The following is a 14,839-nucleotide window of genomic DNA, read 5'->3' as shown; positions in this document are numbered from 1 at the left end:
GACATCCACAGTCAGGATGAAAAGCACAGTTCTTGAGCTTTCAGTGACATTGGAGGTGGAGTGGATGTGGATGCCTTTGCTGTCACAGTGACTATACACTGGGTGCAAATATCATGCAAAGAGTTGCTGACATTTTAATTGTAAATATGAGATGATCTAAAGGAGAACCAAATTCTGCCCTTTGGACTGAAGAAAGTACTGGTCTATATGTACATAGACCTGAGGAGAGAAATTGGCTCTGATGTGCCATCCTGCCTGGCTGAGCAGAAAGAGAAAGCAGCCATATGACTCATTATTTCACTCATCTGCCACTAACCAGATCTCCCTCTAACATCACAGTGCAGAACAGCCTCTTAAATAGAAGGGAAATCCCTCCTCTGGCATGAATGGCCTCTGCCATTTAAGTCCTTTATTTCATTACCTTTCTCTGTAGGTTACTCTTTATGTAGGGCACAAAGGAATGTTTTAAAGCTATCTGCAAACTGAGGAGCCATATAGGTTTGGTTCCAGGTGCCAGGAGACTTTTCCAGCCTCAAATCTCTCCTGGCACTGCAGCCTGTTCTATGAGAGCAGGTAAAGCAGCACTAGCTCACTGCCATGGTGGGACACAGCAAATGCCAGCCGTGGGCATCTGCCCCTCTCTGTTAGACAACCCAGCCGTGGATTGCCTGAAATGCTCCCCTGTGAGGGCTACCCCGTGCTGTGGGGCTGTTTTTTTCACATGCACAGTGACACCATTCTTAGGTGCTTATGATGCTCAAGAAATGTAATTAAGTCCTTCAAAAGCAACTGTTCCAGGTAAACAACTCTTTAGATTTATCACAGAGCTCAGAGTTTATCTTGCTTCCCTTGTTTCTGCTAAGCACAAACATTCTGTTTGAGTTTTCAGAACAAAGCTGATTTCTTTGTTTCTTGAGCATCATCAAAAGCAATAACAGCTCTGGTGGACACATTATATAATAGCAACACAATGTGCTCAGCACAGCCTTAATGCTATGCAGTCGTCTATACCTGTGTGAAAAGTGGCTGCAAACTGACTGTATAATTCTCCGCTGACCTTATGCATACCTGTGGGGAATTCTGCCTTGGGAGCTTTTTATATAGTTTTCATGGAGTGGAGGAAAAGTTCAAGGCAGTTGCGTGTCTGGCTTCTCTTTCTCCACAGTGTTATTTTGCATTTAATCATGCAACTCTGTTGTCTTGAAAGCACAAGGGACATTGTAAACAAATGTATTTATGATGCACAAGTACTAATAGATTCATTCTCATTCTTCTTACTGTGCTGCCTGTGCAAAGCTGAAGGGAGTGAAAACCAGCAACTTATTCTTGCCGACAAGTAGATGCATAATCCCTGAATGCACTAGGAAAGCTATCCATTGAGGAAGAAAGCAACATGTTTGCAGACTCCACACCCCATTATCGGGTGATTTGTTAAAGCTGTCACTGCATACAAATCTGTTTCCATCCTCCTCCACGAAGGGGAGTTTTCAAATAGTTGACTGTAGACTTTATTCTGTCTGAATGGAGAATTTTTTCCCCCTTAAAAGATGCTAAAAGCCAAAATACAGGGAAGTAAAATTGTGGTAGCAAAGAGCCCTAAGACTCCATTTATTTGCTTCCCTAAATAATTACCTATCTCATTTTTAGTAGCATGACTCTATTATTGATTAGACTGTAATATACAACCCTTACCTTAATGAAGAAAATGCAGATCATTTGTCATTGCTTCAGTTAATGCTTGCAGCTGCTGGAATTTGGATTTTGTAATGCTATACACAGAAAAATATCTATACTCATCTGTCTATGCTGCATTCTGTTTTTTAGCGACAGTAGCCTAAACAAGATGGGAAATAATTTACATATACATTCCTTTTCAGCTAATCACCTTAAAACAACTCACTAATCATAAGTTAATCTTCTCAAGTTTCTGGTCAGTGGGGAAAGACTTATCCTGACTTCACCCGTGGTATAATTGAGGAATATTGAAGATGTGATGCTTGCTAAATCCACAAAGAAAGTCTTGTGTAAATGGGGATAGAATGCAAATATTTGGGCTTTCTGTCCACTTTGTTAAACATAAAACATTGCTTCTTCCTAGAGGCATGACTATTAATAAATACTCCGAGGTTAATGGACAAGTGAGTGTGAATCATAATTATATTGTGAAAAAGATGGATACCACTAAAATATTTGTCAACAGTTGTTTCACCTCTTTAAAGGAATAAAATAAAACCAACCAAAAACCTCAGCAATTCATCAAGGACTTGTGGCTCCTCTATGCAGTTATGTGACATTAATTTTTTTGTTATTGTCTTTAGGGTGTTTCTAAGTGCTTCTGACAGCACAGGTTGTGCTCCCTTCTGATCTGTGTTGACATGACAAATCTAGGGAGGATTTCCTGTTGGTGTAAGTCAGAATAGCTCCAGTTGGAATAGTTTGAATACACAGATGTCAATGTGCATGATATTTGGATATTTTCAACATATTTCCTCATCCCACATTTTGCTTCCAGTTGCCAACAAATAATGTTAGATTTCTAAACAATCTTTTAGAAAGCAGTTTCATTGCTGTATTTTCCTTGAGACTATTTTAAAAGAAGGTTGGCAGTCTGAAAATTCATTAAAATAGGAGAAAAGAAAAGGGAATGTGTTCTTTTAACAAGTTAGGGAGCAAAGAATCTCCAGATTGATACAGAACTTATTGGTTTCTCTGGTATAATTGATTGGACCACCTGGTGCCCAAGGGCATCTGCTGAACTACAGAGTTGAACAAACTTTGATCATGCAAAAGCGAGATTGGACTGTGCACTTTCCTCCAGTGACTGGAAAATGGTTACCAAGAAGGGAGGAACTGGCATATGTGATCTGTTTCTACTGTGCTGCTTGACTAGTTACTGATAATTCAGCAATCTGACAGGCTATGGCTTGGGAGAATCTAAGTCATGTTAGATTACCTCTTTTAGCCTAAATGTAACAAGATGAAATGTAAGAAGTTGTGACTGAAGTGAAAATAAAATAAAACAATAATAAAAGTATAAATGATATCACCCTCCTGAAATGAAAAGCTCTTCTCTTTTCATTGTATTTAATTTGTGAAGCATGAGATAAGAAACCTGGGACTGCCAAGTTAGTTCAGGAAAGAAGTGGGAAAATGGATTGAAAATTTCAAAAACTTTTTTTTCCATGCTGTAGAAAATGACATTTTTAAGAACGACAACAACAACAACCAAAAAGTCATTTTATGTGATATGCAGCCATGGCAGTGACTGGAACTGGGGCCTGAATGGTTTTGATTCATTGCTCTCCAGGTGTTGGGGAGCCCTACAGGAACACTTTGGAGGACAGTGGAAAAGCTAAGGTGGTATTATCCTTGCTGACAAATCAAACTTCAAAAAGACAAACTGTTCCCTAGAGCACAAGGGTCACTGGTTTGTACTGAGTCATCATTGCAGAGGCAGGAGACAGCTGGTGGCACTGGGAAATAACCAATTCCTTTAACAACTGGCTGCTGTGTGCTTACTTTGGCGTGCATCTATGTACACATAAGTATACATTGCAGCATTTTAAAATCTGTGTATGTCTCTGTTGTCTGTGCTTATTACTGTCAGCTTGTGAAATCAGTCCTTTCATGAAATAATTAAAGGTTTCAGGCATTTTTGCCAACTGACTGGCATTACAGGTGTTCTGGATCATATGCCTGTTTCACTTGGTTTCATAAACTGACAGAAGGTGAATCCTGGCATTATCCATGTGCTTTCACATTGTGGTTATGTTTCACATTGTGGGAAATAATGTCTCCAGCCACTTCTTACTATTCAGGGAATTAATAAACAACAGCAGTGATACAGAGCAAAAGAGCAGTCACGCATTTTTCAGTCCTTTGGAAATTCCCTAGCCATGGGACCACGTGCCCTTTTGTTGACTCTCCTTCTGGGAACTTTTTTATACTGAAAGTATCTCCAAGTAGGTTGTCTCCTTTTAATATCTGTATTCCTCATGGGCTATTTTTCTCAATTTGTTCACTGGAGTGTGAAGGAGAAACTGTTCTTCAGGTGGAAGTCTCTTCTATTTGACTCCCACACGGCACCAAAATCCTGCTTATATCCAGGAGTGCTTCAGGGCAGTAGTGGGTTCCTTTTCAGTTTCAGATCAGGACATATTAAGATTCAAAAATTCAATGGAAGGCTGGAACACAAGTAACTCTGAGTTACTGAGGTACTGGAGAGAAGAGCAGGGAAGCTGATGAAGGGTCTGGATCACAAATCTGATGAGGAACAGCTGAGGGATCTGAGGGGGCTCAACATGGAAGAAATCAGGATTAGGGGGAATCTTCTTGCTCTCTACAACTCCCTGAAATGAGGTTGCAGCCAGGTCTGATCAATCTCTTTTCCCAGGGAACAAGGGACAGCATGAGAGGACATGGCCTCAAATAGCACCAGGGGAGGTTAAATTTAATATTAAGGAAAAGTTCTTTGCTGAATGACTTGTCAAGCACTGGAACAGTCTGCCCATGGAAGTGGTGGAATCATTGTCCCCATGGGTGTTTAAAGGACCTTTAAGTGTGGCACCCTGGGACATGTTTAGTGGTGGACTTGGCAGTGCTGGGTTAATGGTTGGACTTGATGACCTCAGACATCTTCCCCAACCTTAAAGATTCTATGATTCTGTGAATTTGTGAGATGATGAGATTGACCTGATTAAAGCCAACTCACTCTCTCTTTTCCAGGTGTGCAGCAGGGCTCGGGTAGGCCCATTTCTTGTCCATAGTAAATCAGTAATAATAATAAGAAAGGAATCATAAGGGCTGAAGTCTCATCAAATCTGCACTGCTGTCACTGAGTCCACACCAGTTTTCCTTCCTCTTCTATTGCAAATAGATCTTCCCTCATTTTGACAGGCAGTGAGTATTCTGCCATAACAGAAGCACTCGTCAAAGGTTTTGCAGCTGGGATGGATCGTGGTCCCCACCTGATTCAGGTGCTCACTGATGGAGCCCAGCACACCATCACCTCCTCTCCTGGGTTGCTGATTCATGTGCTGACAGGAAGGGTTTCCTTAGCAGGTAAATGTGGGCTGCAAGTCCCAGCTCTAGCAAGGATTGAAGTGTCAGGTTATCACTGAAGGTGGAATGCCTGCAGTAAACCTCCTTCCCCTTTAATCTGTTTTGAGTTGGTTTTTAAAAAGCATTTATTTTTTAAAATGGACTGAAAGAAATCACTTTATAAAATAGTCCCAGTTTTGAAAATAAATGTTAGCTCTGTGATGTGTATTGCTATGTAGCTTCACACACAAATATGAGTATATAGTTTTAAAAAGAAACATAATAAAAGTATTGTTTCACTTGTCACATGATCCAAGAGAAACTAGCTTTTGGCATGTCCCAGTGTCTAGCTATGATATTTGGTAATTTTCTGATATAATTTAATATTTTAGTTGTATCTGGGATTGAGACAGGCGTTTCATGAAATGACTGAACATTTTAGACATTTTTAAAAATTACTATTTTACTGTATGGCTACAAAATACATACATGCAGGTTTACTGAAGAAGAGGGATCAGTGGCTTCAGTCCTCTGATTACTCCAATTTCTTTTCTCCATCTGCCCCAGCCAGGCCTCATCTTCAATGCTGTGCTTCACAGGAGTTTTCTTTGGCTTGAGGACAACAAAATGCTGCCACTCTTTGTGGATCTTGGGATCAGTTCTGCCTCCACTCATACAGAGACTGTGGCCCACATGCTTTTTGCAGCTTGTTTCTGTGGAGCATGAGCCTGTACCTCACTCTTACTTATTTATCTCAGACCAGCCTCTGTGCCTCCTCACTGCAGCTGTTTCAGCAGAATGTGCGACCCTGGTTTTTGTTGAGTGAAAGTATAGAGATTAGTATATTGAAACAAACAAAATTTGTGGGATTTGGATCTGGCCCGTAAGAATTAATTCAAAATACTCTGTTCCAAGAGGTAGTGTGCCCATGGACAAAGGGCTTGACAACTTGGGTGTGTTTCACTGTAAGGATGATCCATTATAGCCCAAGGAGAGATATGATCATGGCCACATCTTTATTTGACAGACTTTAATTCTGTAGGTTAGGGAAATAAATATTTTTACCAAATCCTTGTATCTTTTTGAATTCTAGTTTACTTCAAACATTTTCTCATGGATCCTGAAATCCATGAGAAAATGTTTGAAGTAAACTAGAATTCAAATGTAGGGAGAATTCAGTTAATTGATCAAGAATTATTTTCCAGACTGAAGTTCTTTTGCCTTAGTCTTGTTCTAATTCTGGATATCCCTGTATTTCAAGCTACAGTCAGATTATATAAGTTTGAGATACAGATTTCGTAAGTCTCTTGGTTGTATTGATTTTTTGCATGAATTTGAAATGCAAATTCAATGTCTTTCTGGTCCAAACACAAGAAGTCATGATTCTACTTAACTGAAGAAGGAACCATATTTGGCAGCATCTAGGATAGATAATGTATTCCAGGTAATCAATTCATGCTTCATTGGCTCTTTCCAGTAAGATAATGAATAAAGGTGCAAGCTTTCTTTTTCCTGAACCTGATTAATTATCTCCACAAAATTTACTTCATTCATGTAGTGATCATCTGAGGTTAAACAAATCCCTGAGTATTCAATGTACTTGTAGTCCATTAAGAACAGATCTATTATGCATCCATCCGCCCTTTTATAAAAAAATTATGGTATGGTTGTTGGCAACATTTGGGCTAGAAGCAATTAATCTTCTATTACAAGGCAAGATGAAACTGAGGAAAACAAAAAAAATATTCACTAACATAGGGTATACAAGATCAGTTAGATAGGAACTAATAATATCTGCACACTTTTACATTAGTGTCTGACTTCTGATACAATACTGTGAATACCTGAGACCAGATCTACAAGGTCATGTAAGTTTGTAATTGGTATTGATTTTAATGGAAGCAGGAAAATCTAAATAAATTTCTGGATGGGCACTTTGGACCTTCAATTATTTTGAGTAGGGACAATCCTTCCTGTGACTGATATAAAAATGGGGTCCAGGTCCAGCACTCATTGCAAGTTGTTGATGTTACCTGGCCTGATGATCACCCTTGTCTTTTTTTTTTCAGGATGAGCACTTTAATGTCTGAATGTCTTGGAGAGTCAATTAGCAAAAAGATTAGCATCAGATTAAAACAATCTTCTCAAATACAAAATATTTTAAAAGCTGCTCCATTTAATACAAACAAATGTCTATATGATATGCACTCATAAAAAGAGAATACTGTTCATTGTGGCCAAAAGAGTGTATTGGTATTATGACTAGCTAAATCTTATATAAAATACATTCTTTTTATTCATAATGCAGTAGATAATTTAAAGGACAAACTGTGGAAAAGGACTTGCAGTGCTTAAATCCTTAGGCATTTCTGAAGAGTTATACCAGTTATTAATTTGGCTGCCAAAATTTTTGCTGTGGTTTTTTTATCTGGATTGTCCGTACTACATGCAGCTCTTACAAACCTTTCTTGTGTAAATTATCAGTTAAAATTTCACCATCTTTTGAAGTCTGAAAGCATCTTGCAGATGGGGTGTGTGAGCTTAAATGGACATAGTAGAGTGAAAATCCAGAGAAGGAACCCATGAGTCTTAGGGGTTTTGTTAATTCAGTTGATACAGACATTAAAAGAATACACCCTTTGGCTAGATGTGCAAAGATGCTCAGGCTGAACTTATAAATCTCACAGCAATTCCAGGAATACAAATCTAAAATCCTGTATTAGTTCCTTCATCTGAGGAAATGGCCCTGTAGTTGCACCTGGGGAGGTTAAGATGGGATATTAGGGAAATTTTCTTCACAGAAAGGGTTGAAAACCATAGGAATGGGCTGCTCAGAGAAATGTGCAGTCACCTAACCTGGAAGTGTTCAAAATGGTGCGCATATGGCACTTGAGGATGATGATTGAACTTCTTGCTCTTAAAGGTCTTTTCCAATGTTAATTATTCTATGATTCTGTGAAGGATGAGCAGAAGGCTGTTTGTATTAGTGTCTCTGTGTCTCCACAGAGAGAGTCAGAGAATACACCTGGGTCAGTAAAAATTGCCTGGTGGAAACATTTATGTTCCTCTGTTGGCTGTGATGCTGCTGTGTTAGCACTGATACCTAATGTTAAATTAGGCAAGATGCATCTGTGCTTCTTTCAGAGACATCTGGTATACAGAGATCTGTAGCCTCTCTCCCGCGGCCGCGGGGCTGTGCGGGAGCCTGGCTGGGTGCCCCCGGCCCGGCCGAAGCTGCCACACGAAGTGTCACTCCCGGATCTCATCCGGAACCCTGGGCAGTGGTTACCGTCTGCGGCGTGGGTGGCGGGATCTCGGCTACGAGGTACCAAAGCAAAGGAAGGAAGAGGGACGCCTGTATAAGTACCAAGGATCTTTCAATCTTGTTCTTCTTCCCCGGTGGGTTCAGGGACAGGCGCAAAGACAGGGTCCCAGAGGGACGCTGATAAAGGGAGTGGGTGTGATAGGAGCAGACACAAAGCTTACCAATAGCAAGGACCCAGGGAGGAGCGTGGGTTACAGCTAAGCTACTGAGGATCACACAAGGGAGGGCAAAAACCACAGGGGCAAATCATACATCAAATTAAATAATGACTGGCACAGAGAATTCTCGAGATAAGGGGGGTGGTGACCATGACAGAAAGGGGAGGGGGCAGCAGCTCTAACAGGGAGAAACCATTGTGAGGGAAGTACATGGGGGGAACCGAGAACCGAACCATTATTGAGTTACAAAAGGAATAACTGATTCTAAAAACACACAATGCCACAGAGATCCAGATTCCTCCAATCCAAACTTGATGACTCTTTACAAACTCTACTGGTTTGTTAAACCATAAACTAAAACTATCCTAGGTTTGGGTTCTGGAAATGATGACAGGCTGACCCCACCCAGCAGAGGTTCAAACTACACTTTTAAGCTGCTGTGGACCAAAGAGGGATATCCTGAGAGACATGCCTCATCTGAGTGTCAGAAATTTGGAAGGATGAATCTGGCCTAAATTATGATGTTTGTAATCAGCTAATGGCTAACAACAGTTCCACCTAGAGAGGTAGTTAAATCCCCTTGAAAACTAACAACAGTGTAAAATTATGACCAGCTTCTCACAATAAGGTGGTCCTTATTATAAACTTATTAAATTGTTTTTTTGATACCTTACTTCTATGCTGACATGTCTTACATGGATGTTCTGTATGTGTGTGGTAGAAAGAGAGTGTATGAGGACGTGACTCTCTGTGGGACTCAGCATCCACCTATATATTTCTGTTGAAAGTCACAATCTGTACTGTGGAAATGATGAATTTCTGGCAGGTGAGGAAATGTGGGTGGGTGGAACACACACCCTGAACCTCATACAACAGTACAAAAAGACTACGACATAAACATAATTATAAGTATTTTAAGTTTTGGAGTATGTTACCTAGATATTATTATATCAGTGCAAACCACCACTGAGTTCTTTAATACCCAGATAAAATTCAAAGATTACATTTAGACCTAATTGAAATTATCAATAATATTCTCAGAGATCTAAGATTTTGTTGGTGGTCTTTCCAAATGCTCAGCACCACTCAGATTATGGCCTGTGTATCAAGTTGTCATCAGACTAAGGCATTCTCTCCCAAATGTATTCATGATGTCTTTTAAGTGCAATGAGTTTTTAATTTAAAGTATTTTCCTTTGAATTTGAAATAACGGCCATTGATTTTTATTCTTTTAGGCTTTGATAGAGAAAAATCAGTAGACAAAGGCTGTGTACCATTAACTACAAGTGAAGGGCTAGTTGACCTCAGCTGAGCCATTGATGAGGGTGAGGCTAATGGGAAAAAAATTGATCTCTTCATAATTTGTCAAGTGAAGTGTGGTTAGCTAAAAAATCTCATTATCAACACTGTTCTTGGGAATAATAAAAAATATCTGTTAAGTCAATTTTATTAAGCTCTTCCTAGGTAGAAGCTAGTTGTCAGTCACTATATAACCCAATGTTGCTGACATGTAGGTGTCACACAAATTGGTTGGTGATGTCATTCTCAAGTTTCTAGCAAAGGAATAAATAAATCCATTTTCTCAAAAAAAAGAAATGCAATTTAATAGAGGGCAATAAGGATTGCTCTTCAAGGGAGACTTATGAATTAATTTGGGAACTCACATGTTCTTTGGCCTCTCACAAAGTACAGTGGACTTTTACTTTCCTTTTGGCCATAAAACATCTATCATAGGACTCATTTAAAAATCCTATTAAATTATGTTTCTGTTAGTTGTGTCCCTCATGCACTTGGGAAAAGTGTGAAATGTCTTTTCAACTGAAGGCACTCTTCGTTTATGTGTGTAATGCTTTCTTGCCTGGGGAAACAAATGATGTCTCCGTGGGGTGCCTAGCCCAGCATGGAAGCACGATCTCTATGTAAACCTGATATGTAGGACACCACTGGAGAGTGTGCCTTGGATATCAAATGCAAAAACCTTTGTTGATTGAGCAAAAGGACTTACCCTCCTGGAGGCAGCTACAGCAAAAAATATTCTCTGTAGATCAAATGAAAGCAAACAGCAAGTCTTGGATGGAGGTAACACTTCTGTATGGCAGAACACGATGGCTGGGGCTGAGCTGGAGGCTGTCCATGCTGTTCAATGGTCCCTGGCCACCACTTTTGTCCTGAGCAACTATTGTTATTACTAACAATTATATGGTCAGAGCTTTTAGAACATTCTCCTCGTGGTATGGGTTTTGCTGTCATGTTTTAGAAAGTAAAAGAGTTTAATGACATGGGGATGGCCCGCCCTGATTAGATGCCCTGCAGGAACAGTTTTATGCTAGCAATAGGAGTAACACACACAGTCTTTTCAACAGAAAAAATATATTGTTGTCCATACTGTTCTGGGTTAGGACTTCACTTATTACATCTGAATTCCCATCCTAACTCAGCTGCTGCTTTTTGGCTTTGGTCAGATCCCTTCAACACCCTTCATCAGTCGACTTCCCCTGCATATTTTTGATAACCTAAACAAATGTATTTCACAGGTATATGAGAAATATATATTTATATCTATATCTATATATTTGTATATACACACACATATGCATGAAGAAATATGTAAGGTATGATTAGGTATGATAATTGGAATAGTCTGTAATTTTCAGTGTAATTATTATTTTCTCCAATTATTTATTACAAGCAATAACTCTTTTCTTTATTATGTATAGGTGTGCCCATGAATCAGATGCAAACACCATTCATGCTTAACAGTCTTGTTCTTAGGAAGCAATGTATAAGTTAAGGCTTTTAATACCTTTGTAGAGGCAAAAATAACTTATTTTTTAAATAATTAAAAATATTTAGTGAAGATTTCATGTAAACATATGTGAGCCTATGGGTATACCTCTGAGCTGTTCGAATCACAGGTAGCTTTAGATATTTGACTTCTTTAACCTGGATAAACCTGATCACTTATGTTACATGGCTTTCTTTCTAAGCTGTATTGGTAAAATTAACTAAAAAGGGAGGGACAGGTGTCATCTGTGACACAGGGTGGTTTGCAATAAATTGTGTTCTATATATGTTTTATAACTATTCATGTTAGTCTCACTCTGCCAATATTATTTTAAATAACATCTGTTAAGCTAAGTCAGTGATTATCTAAAAGAACTTTCACAGATGCCCTTTTTTCACTGCTCTAATGAGTGGGGTGAAGTGATGAGAATTCCTGCAGAAAGGATGGCATAGCTTCTTGTTCTGTTCACAAAGTGTCCACCAATACTCCCTAAGGGGACTGGTAAAGTTGCTTAAACTCTCTCAAAAGGCAGTAAAGGGGATCTCACTTTTAAAACATAGCCTAGGGAAATACAGCAGTGCAGCACATAAATTCCTTTGGAAATTGCTTGTCAGGTTCATTTGGAATGGTAAGAGCCAGAATGAGCTTCCAGCTTATAATTATTTCTAAGTGGGAGGGTTGTCTGAGCTCTGGGGAAAAACAAAAGATTTGAGTGCTAGTAGTGAATTTGTTTCTGGAATGCTTTGCAAAACATTTGTGATTTTTTTTTTTTTTACCCCCACCCACACTTTTAAAGTCTGCTGCAGCACTGGCTTGGAGCCACAGGGGACATTACCATTGAGTTGCCAGGGTCCTGGATCAAGCCTGTAGACTCCTTGCAGTCAACAAGGTAAAAAAGATCTGATTTTTCAGTTGAGAAGGTGTGTGACCTCTTACAACTGGTCTGTAAACTCAAACTGGCTGTTTGAGTATTACATCTATGCAAATGCCATTAAGAAGCAATGCTATGTAATTATCGATATGCAAGAATTAGTGACCTGGTATTAAAAAAAACCAAAATAAATGCACTTATGATTTGGGAGTAATAAATGCAGCTAAATGCTTTTTTAAGGGGCACTGATTCCCTTTTGGTGCCCAGTGAACTCAGTGGACAGTCACAGTGATTTCACTGGGCTTTGATGGGGGGGATTCATCAGCCCAAATGTAGACATGTGCATCTGACCTATAGCTTACCCTCACTTTGTAATCAGGGATGGTAAAGAAGCTATTTGTTTATGGTTGGGGTAGAAAGCAGCTTGGTTTAAGATGCATTTCATCTCATCCTAATTTAGATGTTTGAAAGAGATTTTGTGAATTCTGTCCTAAAACTACTCATTTGTCTCTAAATGGAGCCAGAGTGACCAGTTGAGATGGAGATGAATCCCCCTCTCACTAAGTGAAAAGGTCAGCATCTGCTGTTTATATAAGCTGCTTTTTGCTTGAGTTGTGCTATAAACCTACCAGCATGAGATTCTTCTCCTTGCACAAAGTGCCTCTTAGTGCCCCAACAGCATATATAAGGCAAACTAATGCAAATGAACATTTTTCTCCTGTCAAAGTTGTGCCATTCCGTGGTAAATGATTCTTGGAACACACAGAGATATTTGAAAGTTTAAGCTCCGCTGAAAAATTAAAGCAATTTTTGAAAGTGTAAAAATAATTGAACACTGAAAAAAAAATGTGATTTTCCATTTCAAAGTGACATTTCAGTTGGAAAAGTAGCAAACTTTGGTCATTTGAATTTACTTCAAATTGATGAGTAAAGAACCTACATAAAGTCTATTCCTTATTTGAAATATCTTTTAAATTTTTGTAACACCTATTTTATGACCTTACATTTTGTATTTTTTTTACTCCACAAACAAACAAAAAAGGCCCCCCAAAATCAGATCTTCTATTTCCTCAGTGCACAGTGATGTGTGTTACACCCCAACAGGATGCTTTGTCCAAAGTTCATGTATTTGTAAAACCTGTGATGTGTTTGCTTTATCTCTCTATTTCAGAACTTGTGTAGTCTTTGCCTAGGGGCAGGTTTTCATCAAAATTTCTTGAAGTGCTGTAGCAAGGGACTACAGACACAAATGGCTTTAATGTTACTGTCCTCGGCAGGCTGCTATAGAGCTGGAGCAAACCCACACATGTCAATGAGTTACCTGAAGTCAAAACTTGTGCAGCAGTTTGGGACATTAAGCATGGAGATTTGCAGATACCCACTTGGTTCAAGTGGGGACACCAAATTGCAGCACATCCACTGCAGTTCACAGAGCCATACTCTGGTAACACTTTCTGCTTCTCACTCAGTGGCAGCACAGTTCAGCCTTTTCTACTCCTTATGGCAGGGCCTTCCCCTGATCACACTGCTGGCAGGCAGGGGAAGCTCCTTATTCTGGAGGGAGGATGAGGTCTCCCCTGCTTGCCTTCTGTTCAGCATTGCTCTGTGGTGCGTGCAATGACTCTAATGTATTCACGCAAGCAAACTCCCCAGGGAAGCCCATATATCCTTGAAGTCAGGGATTCTTGGTTTATTTTGGGTTTTTTTTCTTTCTTATTTTTCCTCTCTTTTCCCTTCTAGAAATAGATTCATTCTCTGGTAGGCTGAGAACAGCCACTGACTGTGTTCTTGTGCTGTTGAAAAATTACTGTCAGAAGTGTTTGCTGACATCTAATCAAGGCAGAGATGAGAGATTTCTTAAAAACAGTACTTCTGATGCATGTCAGCTTGCTTTGCTTGGTCAGTTGTTGTCACCTCAGCTTTAAAGAATTTTAATTACAGTAGCTGTTATGAACACATTCCCTTAGGGAAATATCATTTTCTTATATTTGAATTAACTTGTGTGAGCACACTTTACTTTCTCCTTAGAGCAACTTGTCTCATGGTTTGAAAGCTGAGCTATCCAAACTTTCCAAATTTGTGAGCAGATGCTACTGGTGGGACTCCCCTGTGTGCCAGTCATTTTTTTCCCCAAAAGGGTATGTGCACACAGGCAGGCTGTGGGCATGCAGCTGTGCATGAGGAGGCTGAATCCAGCCTCAGGAGCAGGCAGCTGGGCGGCTCCAATGCAGCCAGAAGGGAAAAGTCTCTTACTGAGTTGTCATCATTGCTTTTAGACAATCCCCAGTGACCTCAGGGCGTCTGCTTCATGCTAGAAATCTTGGAGTGGAAGTTTTTATGTAAAAGTGCAAAAAACGAAATCTCCTGTTTGCCTGAATTCCTACTGAAAACAGGAATTTTATCTCCAAGCTCTCTTTGGCACTTCTGAACTGTTTTTGAAAGTTACTACAATCACAGATATATTTGCAGTACATCAGAGCTGTGTCCCTGTGGAAGTTGCATCATGTTGTATTGGTAGAAAGTTAATGTAAGGGTGCCTTGATTTAAGCATTTGGATATTTTCCATATACTTCAAGCCATTTGGCAATAGTGTTTACTTGGAACCGGAAAGAATGGAAACTTGCTTGATATGGGAATGTGATTTTTCATTTTAAATGCCT

This window comes from Serinus canaria, chromosome 3 (genome assembly GCF_022539315.1).
Source record: "Serinus canaria isolate serCan28SL12 chromosome 3, serCan2020, whole genome shotgun sequence".
Classification (NCBI taxonomy): domain Eukaryota; kingdom Metazoa; phylum Chordata; class Aves; order Passeriformes; family Fringillidae; genus Serinus; species Serinus canaria.
The sequence above is the reverse complement of the archived record's forward strand: the minus strand, read 5'-3'. Positions refer to the sequence as shown.